This window comes from Canis lupus, chromosome 16, assembly GCF_048164855.1.
Source record: "Canis lupus baileyi chromosome 16, mCanLup2.hap1, whole genome shotgun sequence".
Taxonomy (NCBI): domain Eukaryota; kingdom Metazoa; phylum Chordata; class Mammalia; order Carnivora; family Canidae; genus Canis; species Canis lupus.
This window is the reverse complement of record NC_132853.1, coordinates 44,356,878-44,372,395: the sequence shown is the minus strand read 5'-3', so window position 1 is coordinate 44,372,395 and position 15,518 is coordinate 44,356,878. Positions and strand designations below refer to the sequence as shown.

Sequence of the window (15,518 nt, the reverse complement as noted above, 5' to 3'; positions counted from 1 at the left end):
AAGAGGAATTTTCAAAAAAATCTAGAAATATAACCTGAAAACTATAAATCACTGGAAATGTCAAATGCATGCTGAAAATGATAAAAACACTGATATAAATCAAAGGACATCTAAGTAAATGGTAAGACAACCAAGCCAAGGAAAGGACTCAATATAGTCAAAATACCAATTCTCCCCAATCTGATCTCTATGGTAAATGCAATTCATATCAAAACTCCAGTAATATTTTCTGCAAATATGGAGAAGCTCACTCTAAAATTTATATGGCAAAGCATGGGCCCAAGAATAGCTAAAAATAATTTTGAAAAAGAATAAACTGGGAGGGATCATTCTACCCAAAGTTAAGATTTCTGGTCTGTTTACAACAAGAAGAGAATGTGATATTGAGGGAGGCATAGACATATAGGTCAGTGGAACAGAAGAGAGAACCCAGAACCAGACAAATATGCCAACTGATTTTTGAAAAAGTTGCAAAAGCAGTTCAATCAAAGGCCAGTCTTTTCAACAAATAGTGCTAAAACAAACATTGAAAGACAAATGAATGAATGCTAATCTAAATCTAATACTTTATAGAAAAATTAACAAAAAATTAATGGATTTTAATGTATAACTAGAAAAACTTGAGAATAAACCATAGAAAAATTATAGAACCTAGGGCTAAACAAAGAGTTCAGAGGCATGACACCAAAAGCATGATCCATAAAAGAAAAAAATTATATTAGATTTCCTCAAAATTAAATTTTTGCTCTGGGAAAGATTATTTTAAGGGGATGAAAATTTAAAGACTAGGAGAAAATATTTTTAAGTAACAATATCCAACACTGGAGCTGCCTGGGTGGCTCAGTCGGCAGCATCTGACTCTTGGTTTCAGCTCAGGTCATGATCTCAGGGTTATAAGATCAAGCCCAGTGTCTGGCTCTGTGCTGCTGAGTGTGGATCTTGTTTAGGATACTCTCTCTCCCTCTCTCTCTGCCCCTCCCCTTCTCTCTCTCTCTCTCTCTCTCTCTCTCTTTCTCTCAAAAAAATATTAAGAAAAAACTCAATATCCAGTATAGGACTTGAACTTAGAATATAGAAAAGAAACTCTCAAACCCCAACATTGAAAACAAAACAAAACAAGTTCACTTAGAAAATGTGCAAATAAAATGAACAGAAATTTTATTGAAAAGGAAATATTGCAGCTTATAAACACATGAAGGGATGTTTGTCATCATTGTTATTAGCAAAGTGTAAATTAAATCTCGATGAAATATGACTACACATCTATTTTTTTAACTATTTTATTTATTTGTTCATGATAGTCACACAGAGAGAGACAGAGAAGCAGAGACACAGGCAGAGGGAGAAGCAGGCTCCATGCAGGGAGCCCGACGTGAGATTCGATCCCGGGTCTCCAGGATCACGCCCCCGGCCAAAGGCAGGCGCCAAACCGCTGCGCCACCCAGGGATCCCTGACTACACATCTATTAAAACAACTTTAAAAAACCCAATTATTATATAGTTAATGGCCAAAGTTGGAATGAGTTGAGCCACAAAATATGCAATGTAGTGTTGAGTATAAAATAAATGTACATGGATCCATACTGATATAAATCAATGATGGAAATAAATAAATGGAAAAAAGACAAAATTTTCCCCATAAAATAATTCCAAACATCACATGTAGATACTCTCCCTTCCAGGAGGTGAATCTTACAGATTCATTTCCAAAGAACAGAGAGTGAGAGAGAAAAATATTAACTTTACACTTCTTTGGCCAAATGATCAGGGTTAACATTATGGTGATGTCATGTGGAATTCTTGGACCCAATGATATTATATGATGATAAGAGTACTTTTTATCTTTGTGGTATTCTTTCTAAACCTCATAGCCCAGGTCCAGTTATGAAAAGAAACATTGGGTAAACCTAAACTCTAGAGCATTCTACAAAATACTTGACCGATACTCCTCAAAACTATCAAGGTCATAAAAAGATGAGGAAAAGCTGAGAAACTGTCATAGACCAGAGGAGAGTAAGGAGATATGACAACTAAATGCAATGTGTTATCCTGAGTGAGATCCTGGAACAGAATAAGGACATTAATAGAAAAAACAAACAAGTGCTGAAATCTGAATAAAGTTTGGAGTTTAGTTAATAATAATGTTCCAACGTTGATTTCTTAGTTCTGACAAATATACCAGAGTAATGTAAGATGATAACTTTATGGGCACTGAAACTATGAGGGGTTCTCATAAGAACTCTCTGTACTATCATTGCAACTTTTCTGTAAATCTAAAAGTATTCCAAAATCAAAAGTCTATTTAACAAAGATTATCTTATGATTTAAAAAAGTATAAAGTTCCCAAGAATAAACAAAATAATGTCTAAGAGCAAAATATAAAAATTTATTAAAAGATAATAAAAAAGATAAAATGAATAGAAAAGTATAACAGATTCATTCATTAGAATAAACAATATTATAGAGATGTCACTTCTCCCTAAATTGTAATGATGACAGCAAAAATGTCATGATATGGCTAACTTGTTGACCTTTGAATAATAAAAAATAAAACTAGGCATTTAATTTAAATTACATTATTAATTGTAAAATATTTTTAATAAAAGATGTAATGGTTTAATGTACTGGATACCATGGTTATTAATTAAATGTGACCATTTAGGATATTTATTCATTTCATGAACAAAAATGCACTGAATGCTTTATGTACCAAATGCTTCATAAAAACACTCTTCAAGAATGAGCAAAATTAGGGGCGTTTGGCTGGCTCAGTCAGAAGAGTGTGTGACTCTTGACTCTTGGATTGTGAGTTTGAGTCCCAAGGTGGGAGTAGAGATTACTTAAAAATAAAAATCTTAAAAGAAAGAATGCACAGAGTTGCTATCAACTTGCCGCTCTACTCTGATAGCAACCCTCAAAATTATTTTGAAGGTAAATGTGGGGAAACCAATAAAAATATACCTACATTTCAAAGCAAATAAGTGACCAGAATAAGCTGGTACTTCTCCAGCTCTTTACAGCTCCTTTGACTATGTAGACCCCCACAGGTTTAGCATGGAGCTATTTTAATAATAAAAGCAAACCAAAGAGAGTTGATGGAGCAATTAAAAAAGCAATCAGAAGAAAGCACGAAGTTTTTAGTTCTGAAATAATAGCTAAATAATAGTTAAATAACTCCCTATGTTCTGGATGGGGTAAGGGGAGGTAAGGAAAGCTTTGGATACTATTTTTCCAACTCTTTTCTTGGCCTCAAGAAGCCATGATTAGTATACCTCTATTACAAATTAGGAAAATAGACCTGCAGAGGTTATTCGATATATTGAAACCCATAGAACTAGTAACTGGTATTTAGGATTAGACTCCAAGTCCATACCAGCTGCTTTATCCTACAGAACTGACACTGTTGTAAGAAGCTTCCCTGTTGGACAAGAAGCAATGGCTAATCATTTCAAATATTTTGGTACCCAGTGAGGCTGTTTGTTTAAGGGTGAAAATGGGACCTTTCTCATTTTCTGTTGATAATAAATCCCTAAGTCATACAAACTCTGAATATAAATGCTTTGGAATTCAGTGGAACTGTTTCCTTATAAAAAAAAAAAAGTAGGGGGGGATTGAATTTCAAGCCAAGTGATTTCTGGAAAGAGTCACGCATGTGAGGCAGCTCTAGTACTCTGGAGGTCCCGCCATCTTGGGACAGGTCCTAATTGGCGGAAAGAAAGGGAAAGATTCATAATGAATATAATAACAGGGAGAAATGGAACAAAAAAGACTCACTTCTCTTCTCCTTCTAATCAAGGGCCCTGATAAAAGACACGCAGACACATAGCAAGAGCATTCCAAGGTTGAATCACATTTATTTCCAAACCTGCTGTCATTTAAAATGTAGGTTCAGAAAAATAAGCAACCAACAATCATACAAAACCCTCTCATCTTGGGCCAAATTCTGAGCTGAACTAACACAGGATATTTTCTAGAAGCTTATTAAATGTTTGGCAAACATTAAACAATCCTTTATTTGTTATAAAATTATTCTTAATCTCCCACAGCTTCAGTGATACGAATAGGTTTAAGTAAAGAGATAAATGTGCGGGAAATGTTAATGACCACTATTCAAAGGGACTAATGTGAAACACAAGGGTGGGACCACTTTAATCACTCATTTATATTATTACAGGTGCCCACTTTGATGACTTGTACTCGTGCCTTTGATCCCCACTGTAGAAAATGCTCTGCTCCATTTCAAAAGAGATTGCCTTGTGCCCCATTTGTTGGCCTTTGGATCAAACCAGCAACAGACCTCACAGATAGAATTCCACCATTAGCCATTCACAAAGAGGTAAATTCTAAGTCCTTTGCCTCACTTCCAAATATTTCTCTCCAGAGAAAAGCTTTTTTTTTTTTTTTAAATCTATTTGTTAATATTGCCATCTGTTTTGGTTACTACTAAGGTTTAGAGTTGGAACCTTCTTATAAAGTGTTTTGCCAAAACCCTTTTATTTTCAGCTATTTAAAAAAAAATAAGCCTGGGTAGGCATTGTAATACATATTTTTAAATGTTGGCCTTATGTCTTTGCTGCTGATGATAATAACACTCCTATCTGCAGTTTAAAACCTGATCTTAGTAAAAGGCGAAAGATTTATATGATCTGAAGAGAAACCAGAGTATTAGAAAAATAAATAAATAAATAAAACCTGATCTTAGATAAGGATGCTGCTACTGAGCCATGATTAGCAGAAGGAGGCCTTTGAATTTTCCATGCGCTTATCCCTGCTGGCATACATTTTTACTCCTGGGCCAGTAACACATGCATTTTTGAGGTAAAGGGAAGACATTTTGCCATCATGGGGAACAGAATTAATATAACTGGCCCTTATAAAGATAGCAAGTATGGTCCATTTGGACTATGCTTTAATTATCTAAGACAAAAATAAGGAAGATGAAGTGTAGAGTAGGATGGTCTGAGATTTATAGTCAAGGTCCTGGCACCAAAACCAAAATTTGCCATTTAGTAGTTGGTTAACCTTGGGTAAGTCAATTCATACCTTACAGACTCTGTTTCCTTGTCTCTTATCTAAGACCAATAACATCAGCCTATCTCAATGAACACTTGATTTGATGCTTACAAGAACAGCTTATAAATGATAAAGCCTACATTGATTGATTAAAATAATGAATGAGTCACAAGGCCTAAGTTGTAGGGAATTTGGGAGAGTTATTATAAGGAACTAATAAATAATACAATATGGAAAAATAAAATACATATTTATATTCGTTTTCTATCAATGCATTACAAATGACCACAATTCTTGTGACTTAAAACAACACACATTTATTATCTTACAAGGTTCTGTGGTTCAGGAGTCTGGACATAGCTTACTTAGCTGGGTTCTCTGAAAAGCTACAATCAAGGTGTCAGCCAGAGCTGAGTTCTCATCTGGAGGCTTGACTAGGGATGGGTCCACTATCAAAGCCACTCAGATTGTTGACAGAATTCATCTCTTCATGGTTGGAGGACTGAGGTCCTTTGCTGCTCACTAGCTATTTGCCAGAGGCTGCTCTTAGCTCCAAGAGATTGCCACAGTTCTTGCCACGTGGCTCTTTCACAGAACTCCTCTTCCAAAACCAGCAAGTGAGAAAGTCTTTAGCAACAGTAAAACAGCAAGTTAGTTTTATATAATGTAATCATGGCAATGACATCACCACCTTTGTCATATAATTGACATAATCACAGGAGTGACAGCCCAGCCACGTTCTGCATTTTCTGTGGTTAGAAGCAAGTCATAGTTCTTGCCAGTACTTAAGGGAAGCAGATTTTACAAAGGCATGAACACCTAAATGCCAGGGTCATGAGACTGCCTAGACTCTGTCCACCAAACTCTTCATTTTTAGGTTTCTAAAGGTTAATTATACACATCAGAACATTTCTTTGGTTCATAGGATCCAGATTTTAGGCATTGTTCTCCCCTACCCCCTCCCTTTTTTTGGCAGATCCTACCATGGAAACTAGCACATCATACAAAAGGAGAATATGCCCCATCCCAGCAGAGTGCAAAATATGCAGAATATTCTATTCATAAGTCCAAACTGGGTATCTGGACTTACTCTACTACTTAAAACAAGATGAGGTTTTTGTTCAATGAGAGTGGAGAAGCACAGTGAGTGTTGCCTCTTGGGCCACTTATCTTATGGCCGCCTTCTGCAAACACTCTCCACCCTTCTCCATGTTGCTCTGTGCCCTGGGAAGCTGGCCCGTATAAATTCTATCAAGTCCTCTGAGCTCCATTTGTGTTCAGCCAATGGGAGCCCACAGCAAGAGTACTGTGGTCATTTTCTTTATCCCTGAGTGTCCTCTCTATGGGATCTGTCTCAACTGCATGTGCCCCTCCTCCCTCTACCCCTCAACATCATCCTCTTCTGGCAGTCCTTATGCAGGATGCTCCTACCAAAATTCAGTAATTTGTCCCATCTCTCGTCCATTTAGGCATAGATAATAACAATTTGGATATTACTAGCTCTGGGCACTACCCTCTTTCTGTGTGTGTGTTTTTTCTATGAACCTTCCCTACAACTTTGCTAATAATTCCTTCTCAAATTACTATAAATTGAGTGTGACATTTTTTCTCTCCGGGACTCTGGCAGATGTATCACCCAAAGAATTTAAGTTTCATGAACACAGGGGTTTGTGCATAAGGGGTAATCAAAAAGTATTGTGGAAAGAATGAGAAAAAAAATGACTCTTTGCCAGTGAATGCAGCCTTTTCCCCCATTTGATAATTCAGTGTTTCTTGAGGGGCTTCTTCTGCCTTCTAGAGTTCCCCCAGTAAGGACTGTCAAGATGATGATCCATATTTGCTGAAAAATCTTCCCAGTGGCCTGACATGATAAATATTGGCTGTTACATAAGAGATAGGGAGTTGACTCCCTCCTTTCTCTCTTACCCTTTTTGAGGAAACAGGTATATATAGCTGGGAAAATTTTTGCAAGCTATGTATCTTTGCAATAGAATCTCAGTGCTGATTGCTATGTTTCATGATGTCATGATCCACGTCTGTCTTTGGTGGAAAAAGCAACAATGCAGAAACAAAGATTATAATATTAAATGAGAATAATATAACATGGTAGAAGAAAGTAAAATAAGTATGAATATTGGATAAAGCTATAATTTAAAAAAAGTAGGCACTCTACAAGGAAAATCTAAGTTCAAGAGATTGTGAGATTGTGGGATAAACACTCAAGGAAGTATAAAGTGTTTGATTTTCTAAAGATAATTAAAAGGAACTTTGGCTGGATATCCAATATTACATTGTGGATGAAAATTGGGAAATGCTGTGGAATTGAATCAATAATTTTGGAGGCTTGTTATGGCTAGATCATGGGACTATTTCATCATTTCTGGTGTCAATATTTGCTTAGTGGTGTCTGATCAATGAGATATCACTGAGAGTTCTCAAACATTTGTTTTAATCATGCAGATAGGAATTATCATAGCTTCAAATAGGAAATAAGCAGCTGCCAGACTTCTGGGCTTTGTCTACATTCTTTTCTCATATTAGTTTTGACATTACAGACACAAGATATCCTGGATGGACCAAGGACTTTAGAGTTTGAAACCCATTTCTAGACATAGAGTCATTTTGTTTGTTTGTTTGCCAGCTCATGGGCCCCACAGAGTTTCTTTTTCTTAGTCTACTTCCTGTACTACTAGAAAAGTAGGGCACAGCATGTGAAGACCAAAAAATCTGCTACTCTATTGAGGAAGCAGTCTGAGTTTTAAAGGAGTAAGGACCTGGCTCTGGTGCTCTTCATAGACACCCTTTGTTTTAAGCTATACTCTGTATACTTGGCTTTATATACTTTTCCATAAAGGCAGTTTATAAGGAATCTATGTGTCTACTACTTCTACTGGAACTCAGTTAGTTACCCAGAAGAGTAAATGTGCATATTCTATTCTCTGTGTGAATGTCTTCAGAGGACTTTACAAACTTTTTAATCTGACTTTTGAACTCTTGGTTGGAAAACACTGCTAGCAGTTGTGGTAGAGGTTCTGGAAGGGTCTAGAGACTTGTGTTTCAATCCCAGCTCTGCCACCCACTGACAGTGGAAAACTGTGTCACCATCATAGGAGCTGTGACCCATACAGTTTTAAAATTCTCTAATGTGTACTTGTATTTTAACTTGCTCAAAATATACTTCCATCTCATAGCTCATTTTCACAAAATTTCTGAATTAATCCATGTAGAATATTTGTTGAACATTTGCTCTATTCAAAGTTAAGTGTGTAATATAAGCAAAATAAAGTAACTTAGTTACTGAGCTTGTTTTGTTTGAGGGACTTATACTCTATTAAAGAGAAAGGCCATATTCACAAAAAACCCTGAGGCTTAACAATGGGTAAAAAGGGAAGTACAGACCAGAATCTAAAGCCATAAAAATCATTGCGATCTAGGAACCATAATAAGAAATATAATACTAGGTAATATGTAATTATTTGCTCTGTGCCACAACCTGGGCATACTGCTTCTCTTATGTCAAAGCAATGTTATTAGGTAGATGCTATTATTTGACTCATTCTGCATATTAGAAAGGGGTATCTGAGGCATTAAGTGATTTTCCCAAGGTGACATAACTAAGTAGTGATGACATCAGGATGCTAACTGAAGCTGCTGTGTGACGGAAGATCGACTCCTCCACAGATAGAATAAATGCTTAACATATTCCAATAAAAGTAAAATATTTTCAACAAGTGGGAAGTTTTTACGTATTCTGTTTTTTTTTTCAGGGCCTTATAATGTTTCTCAGAGTTTTTTGATCCCAAGATCATTTGTATGAGAATAAGTTGGATGAACTTGTTAAAAATATAGATTCCTGGGTTCTATTATAGATCTATTCAATCAAAATTCTGGGATTGAACAAGGAAGTATAATTTTTAAAATCATGATTTTAATTTACCCTGATGTTCACTAAAGTTGAGAATGAATTCAAAAGAGAAGGATTAGATTTCAATTGGTAAATATATTGAACAGCAATTCATGATGGAGAGAATACGGATTAAGGTGTGGTATCCAAAGATAAGCCATTCTGGGGGGTTGAAAGCAAACATTTAGTAGATGTGTAGGGTATATATAAGGAAATGAAAGGATACAAATACAGGTCTTGATAAAATACAAGTTTGGAATAAAAGGTACAGCTTAGGAAATATACTCCGTGGTACTCTAATAATGTTGTACAATGATGGATAGTAGCCATGTTTGTGGTGAGCACAGCATAAGGTATAGAGTTGTTGAATAACTTGGACCCCTAAAACAAATGTAATGTTGTGTTTCAACTATATTTCAGTTGAAAAAAAAAAAAAAAGAAAGAAAAGAAAAAAACACAGGTCCATCTGCTTTGAGCCATGAGAAAAGGTCCTAGGGCATTGGACTTTCCTGAAATGAGTAGCATATGGATATTCACATTGAGCCACTTGGTATTTCGGATAGGAAAATAGTCTGTTAAAGTAGAATTTTAGACAAGTTAATCTAGTAGTCATTGGGATGTCTGGGATGTGGATGGACTGACGAGAGCTTACTTAAGGGAGGCTCTTGATGCCCAAGTGTGTGAAATAGCACTCGATGATATTAAGTGCTCAGAAAGGAAAGGAGTAAAATACATTGTGCATGGGGAGGGTGGGGGAATCCATATAGCACAAAGGCATTTCCTGAGTTAGATGTTGAGAGAGGTTCAAAAGACAAGAGGTTGGCTTTCTGAGTTTCTGGAATGATGGGGCATCCCAAACAGGAAGAAGGGAATCAGAATGAAGCAGTGGTTTCAAGACACAGATCTTTAGGTCCAATAGGCAAGTAGAAATCCAAGATGGAATTAAAAGTAAAATGTCAAAAAAAACAAAAAATAAAAAAAATAAAAGTAAAATGTCAGTTTGAGGCATAGATTTAGGTAAGTGTTGGGCATTACTAGAAGGATAATATTAATGGTGAAGGAGCGAATGAGAGAATATTGGGAGGATTACAGAAATAAACACAAGACAGCACCAAGGAATACCTTCACTGAAACTGTGGAGAAGTTGAGAGGGAAAAAATGCAATCTATTCTCAAGGGGCATTGGACAAAAATATAGCCTGAAATTAATCTTAAATATAATCTCTTCTTTAACAGAGGTGAGAAAAATGCATACATAAATATCTCAAAATATGACCAGTGGCCACAACTAGAAATCTGCATTTCTAGAGAACTTACAGCTAAAATGAAGATCAAATAATTTCCTGCTATTCCACAAAGTAGAATTGGGTTTTATCCCTCTTAATTATCACAATAATAAATCAAGTAACATTTTAAAACATCAAGGGAAAAAAGCACACATCTGATCACAAGTATTTTTTTTTTCCCCCAGGGTGCAGTCTTGACTTAAAAGGTTCTCAGCACATTCTCACTGATGGAGATGAGCTCTGCCTGAATCAGCTCCTACTTGGGACAAGCACAAAAGGGTCAAGAGAAAAGTCTCATCTTTCTGAATCATGAGTCTCCCTCTGAAAATACCTGCTCATCAAGAAGTTTACTAGAATTTATTTTCAAGCCCAACCTGGGAGCAGAACAAATAAAGCAAGTAAATATCATGAGCAAAGTGGGGGGGGGACTTGTCTATTCAAAGAAGAGCAATGGCTATCCATATTGATGGCAATGTCAGAAATGCCAAGTTCAGATGGATCCAGCTTTGGGGGGAGGATGCAGAGAGGTCTCTTTCACCAGAACCAACTTCCCTTTCTTAGTTTCCCCCTTTCACTGACTGTGCCTCTGGGCATGCAAAAGTGTCCTTCCGTGCAATGGGGAGTTAGCTTATTTGTGCGTGGGGGTAAGGCAGCCTTTGATAAATATAAAACCCCATCATTATCTCATTTTGGTATATTCTGAGATTTTCCTAAACAGATGTCATGGAAAATTCATTGAGAAAGAACATAACTTGTTACAAAAGTAACCCACAGATTTTATCTTTCTCTTTTGCCTTAAAAGTTCAAAGCTGGGGGAAAATGACCTAATTGAGATAGGCCTTATAAGAGAAAGAACTGAAGGGTAATTCATGTGGCATTGACTATGTAGTATTAAGTGAATTGTGTTGGATGGAAATTTAAATGCCCTAAATGCCTTGTGATCATGCTTGGCACTTAAAAATGTTCCATTTTCTAAAGCCTTCAACCATTCGCATTTTCAGTGTTGCTGTTCTTCATATATTAAGAGAATGCCACAATGGATAGAAAGGTAACATTGAGTTTGTTTCTTCAAAGAATGGACTAGGTTTCCCAAGAACAATCAACAGACCTTCCTAATGTCCCTGATAACAGAAAGGATGTATTTGCAAATGGGAGGCTAGGTTCAGGGCTATGTCAAAGGGCAAAGAGATGATAGGTGACCATTCAAGAATCAAATCCTTGATTTTGATCATCACTCAAGGGCTCTTTGGACTTGTCACTAAAATGAGGAAGTATTTCTAAAGGCCTGTGTCCTGGAGTATAGTTCAAGGCAAAACTGCAACCCTAAATAGGGAGTTACATCTAATCCTTTGAGACATGTCTTTTGAGATATGCTTTCTCTCAGAATCCAAGCCTGGGTGATGTTGCAAGCTACCTGAGAATCAGCTAACTTATTTTTATTTGGAATTATCTAAAGAAATGCCCTTATTGCTCCACTTATTACGATGGCTCCTACAAACAAAGAAGCAAACACACAAACAAAAACTGATAATGTTGAGGCATGGTGAGACTGTGGGATGGTGGCAACCCTCCTATATTGTTGGTGGGAAAGCAAAATGATACGTCACCTTGGGAAATAGTTTGGCAGTTTCTTATAAAGTTAAACACACACTTACTGTATGACCCAGCCATTTTGCTCCTTATTTACCCAAGAAAAATGAAAATTTAGGTTTCCATAAAAGCCTCGACATGAATGGTGATAGCAGCTATATTCATAATCGCCAAAACCTGGATGGAATCTAGAGGTTTCTCATTTAGTGACTGGATAAGCAAACTGCGGTACCTTCGGGCACTTAAGTTGATTTGCTCAACAACAGGGGTGAATTGCAAATCCGGTTTCCTATGTGAAGGAAGCCAGATCCAAAAGCCTACATGTACACTGTGTGATTCGATTGATACGCCATTCTGCAAAAGACGAAATTATAAGGAAGAAGAACAGATCAGTGGTTGCCTGGGGTTGTGAGTAGGGAGGAAGTGACTCCAAAGGGGCAGTATGAGGGAATTTGGGGGGAGGGCTGAAACTATTGTGCATCAGATCCTGTAGAACCGTGCCACAGAGCATGAATTTTATTGTATGTAAACTTACAAATAAAATTATATATACATAATTCTACTACAGACCAATTCCACAGTATCTCTTTTCCAAACTGGAGTAGAAATCCAGTCACATCGGGTCTGCTAACATGTCCCCCAAAGAGACATTAATACCAGGAACTGCAGAAGAGCACTGAGCTTGCTTCTTCCTAAATGTGTCAGTCTGAAGCAAAGTATCCTTTTGGCAGGGGTGGGGGGCGGATTTTTCTGTGTATTTGGACTCTGGTTCTTTTTTTTTTTTAATTTTTTAAAATTTTTATTTATTTATGATAGTCACACAGAGAGAGAGAGAGAGAGAAGCAGAGACACAGGCAGAGGGAGAAGCAGGCTCCATGCACTGGGAGCCCGACGTGGGATTCGATCCTAGGTCTCCAGGATTGCGCCCTGGGCCAAAGGCAGGCGCCAAACCGCTGTGCCACCCAGGGTTCCCTGGACTCTGGTTCTTGACCCTATTTTTTGTGTCTCCTGCCTTACGTACCTCCAGTTGCTTTATCTCTTCAACTTCATGATGGTCACTGAATCTCCAGATCTCCGAAGACAAAGGGTCATACTTCCTTATTTAATTCAGCAAATATTTATTGTGTCTGCCATGTATCTAACTCTTGGAAGCACCAGGGATTCATCAGCTTAAATGTATAGAATTTATCTTCCACTCAGCAACTTTGATTTGGTGTCAGTAGAGTCAAAAATATTCGCCTTCAGCTGGTTTATTTACCAGTTGCTGCAAACTTCCAGATCCCGCTGAATTTCAACTAGTAATTAAAGTTGACGTCGAAAGCATCAACAGATTGGATCAAAACAGTATCAAGTCAGTGGCCTCAGTCACTTCCAGTATTGTTCTGATTCATCATTTGAAAAAAACTTGTGTCGTCTGCAAGCTCAGATTCTGGAAACTAATTGGGATTTGCACTTAGCTGTAAAATTTTAGGTAACAATTTGTTTACTTGAACATAACATGGAGAAGTGAGAGGTGCCACCTAGGGACACTGGGTGAGAACATCCTGTCCCTTAGGAATGGGCTCTGAATATGGGGCAGATACGGAATACACTGGAGTTAGGAGTTTTCTAGAACTTTGAGAAAGGACCTACAGTAACAAGAAGGAATCTTTCCATCCTAGATGAGAATGTGTCCAGGGATTGATAAAAACACCAAGAGGATTTATTAATTTCCTCTTGCTGCTGTAACAAATTCCACAAACTCAGTTGCTTGAAACAACACAAATTTATTATCTCACAATTCTGGAGGTCAGAAGTCTGAAATGGATTTTAGTCACTGGGCTAAAATCCAGTTGTTGGCAGGGCTACGTTCTTTTCTGGAGGCTATAAGGGATCATCTGTTTCTTGCCTTTTCAGTTCCTAGAGGCCATCTGCACTCCTAGACTTGTGGCCTCCTTCCATTTTCAAAGCCAACAATGGCTGGTCAAGTCTTTCTCACGTCATGTCACTCTGATGCTGACCCTTCTGCCTTCCTCTTCCATATTTAAGGACACCCTGATCCTAATAAGCACACCTGGATAATCTTAGATAATGAACTGAAGAGCAATCTTAATTCCATTTGCTATCTTAGTTTTGTTTTGTCATTAATGTAACATATTTACCAAATTCTAGGGATTAGAACATAGCCATATTGGAAGTACATTATTCTGATGACAACGCTCAATTGCTCAATTAAAAATTGCCACTCCTAGTGAATAGCCTGTAGAATTGGTCAAAATCCTAATCTTAGCCACAGATAAAGTTAAAGTCTGTGTGTTGACTGACTTCATGAGCACTTTTTGTTTTATTTTATACTCTACTAGATATATCTTAAGATACTTTCTATGTAGGTCATCCTTCAAAGAAGTAAATAAGCCAACGGACAGAGGGATACAGCCTGAAGCTGGTTATCTATTCTCTCATCCCTCCCAGGCAGCTCATCCTAAACAAGACTGTTGGCCACAAGCTCCATTTTGTTCTCAATCTAAACCATCTCAATGGGTGTCTTCACATGTGGAACCACTATTTCTTTGTGTTGATATTGATAAACTTGTCTAACACCTTTCCTGCGAGAATTTCAAGGACCTCTAAATCTAGGAGAAAACATACTTTTGCAGGATTCATGGTTTCACCCATGAATGGATTTCCTGGTTTGGGAGAATTTTGACCAGATTTTGCTTTTTTGATCTTATTTTTTCTAAATAGTGATTTAGAGCAACACAGATGAGAACTATGAGCATCTCGCTATTTTACCTGCTGTAAAGAATGCACAAAAAGATGAAAGCTTCACAAGAAAATCCCAATTACTTAGGTTTCGTGTGGATTTCTTAGCCAATTACCAGTTTCTCTCATCCTAAGGGAGACCACTTGAGGGCCTTTAAACTGTCGAATTCTTTAATGTTGTGATTTTTAAAAATTCAGCAAAGAGAGATCTCATGGTTTAAAGATGTAAAATGTTTTATGAAATTAACTCAAGGTTTTTCAGACATCAAACAGTTTGGGCTTTCCGTATCTCTGACCTCATAAATATTCTCATGTGCTAAGTGAGATGGATTTAAAACATACAGATTAAAATAAATATCCACTACTCGACAAGAAAAGAAAGGGCTTGACAAAATGAGATGACTAGGAATTGACGAGAGTAATGAAGATCACCACGGACCACCAGCTTTGAAGCATGTGTTCTGAAGTCTGACAGATGTGTTTGAATGCTGGCTTTATCAGGACAGATACTATAATTTAATCACCAAAAATATGGGTTTTTTTTTTTCCCTACTATAGAAACAAAAACCTGTGTACGTATGCCAGTTGTTTTCTCCAGGCTCAAACATATCTAGAAAAACACTACCTTTCTAGGATTTCCCTGCAGTTCATGTGTCCTAGTGGACACATTTAATGTGGCCCCCAGAAAGAGGATCCTATTCCTCTCTTCTCTTTTCCTTCCTTCTGGAGCTGGAACAATTATCTTGGACCAAGGCGTAGAGAATGGTAGTATATGAATGTTGGTATACTCTATCAAGTTTGAAGGATCTTGAGGTGGTGATGATTCAAGTCACTATCTCATCTTCTGTTACTCAAGGCCAAACCTAAGCTAATTCTAATTTTGAAACTACTAATATTTGAAACGGTGGCTATGAGGATTCAATGAGATTAATGTACATCAGTCATCCAGTACAATGGCTTGTCCATAGAAGGTAAAAATAAATG

At 37.2% G+C, this 15,518-nt stretch overlaps 1 protein-coding gene and 1 long non-coding RNA gene across 6 annotated transcripts in view; one reads left to right on the top strand and one right to left on the bottom strand.

The window, feature by feature from the left end:
- LOC140606909 (uncharacterized) overlaps window positions 1-15,518 on the bottom strand; it is a 183,013-nt gene that overhangs the window by 13,487 nt on the left and 154,008 nt on the right. The window contains exon 5 of one of the 4 annotated variants that reach the window (XR_012009119.1): window positions 3,831-5,640. The exons of the other annotated variants lie outside the window; for them this stretch is intronic. This is a non-coding gene — a long non-coding RNA (uncharacterized lncRNA). Of the gene's footprint in view, window positions 1-3,830; window positions 5,641-15,518 lie in introns of those variants that run through there. 4 annotated transcript variants of the gene reach the window in all.
- KCNJ16 (potassium inwardly rectifying channel subfamily J member 16) overlaps window positions 1-15,518 on the top strand; it is a 203,573-nt gene that overhangs the window by 62,615 nt on the left and 125,440 nt on the right. For both annotated transcript variants that reach the window (XM_072780989.1, XM_072780990.1), the window contains 2 exons: window positions 4,175-4,336; window positions 10,388-10,600. The gene's annotated coding sequence lies outside the window, so the exon portion shown is untranslated. The remainder of the gene's footprint in view (window positions 1-4,174; window positions 4,337-10,387; window positions 10,601-15,518) is intronic.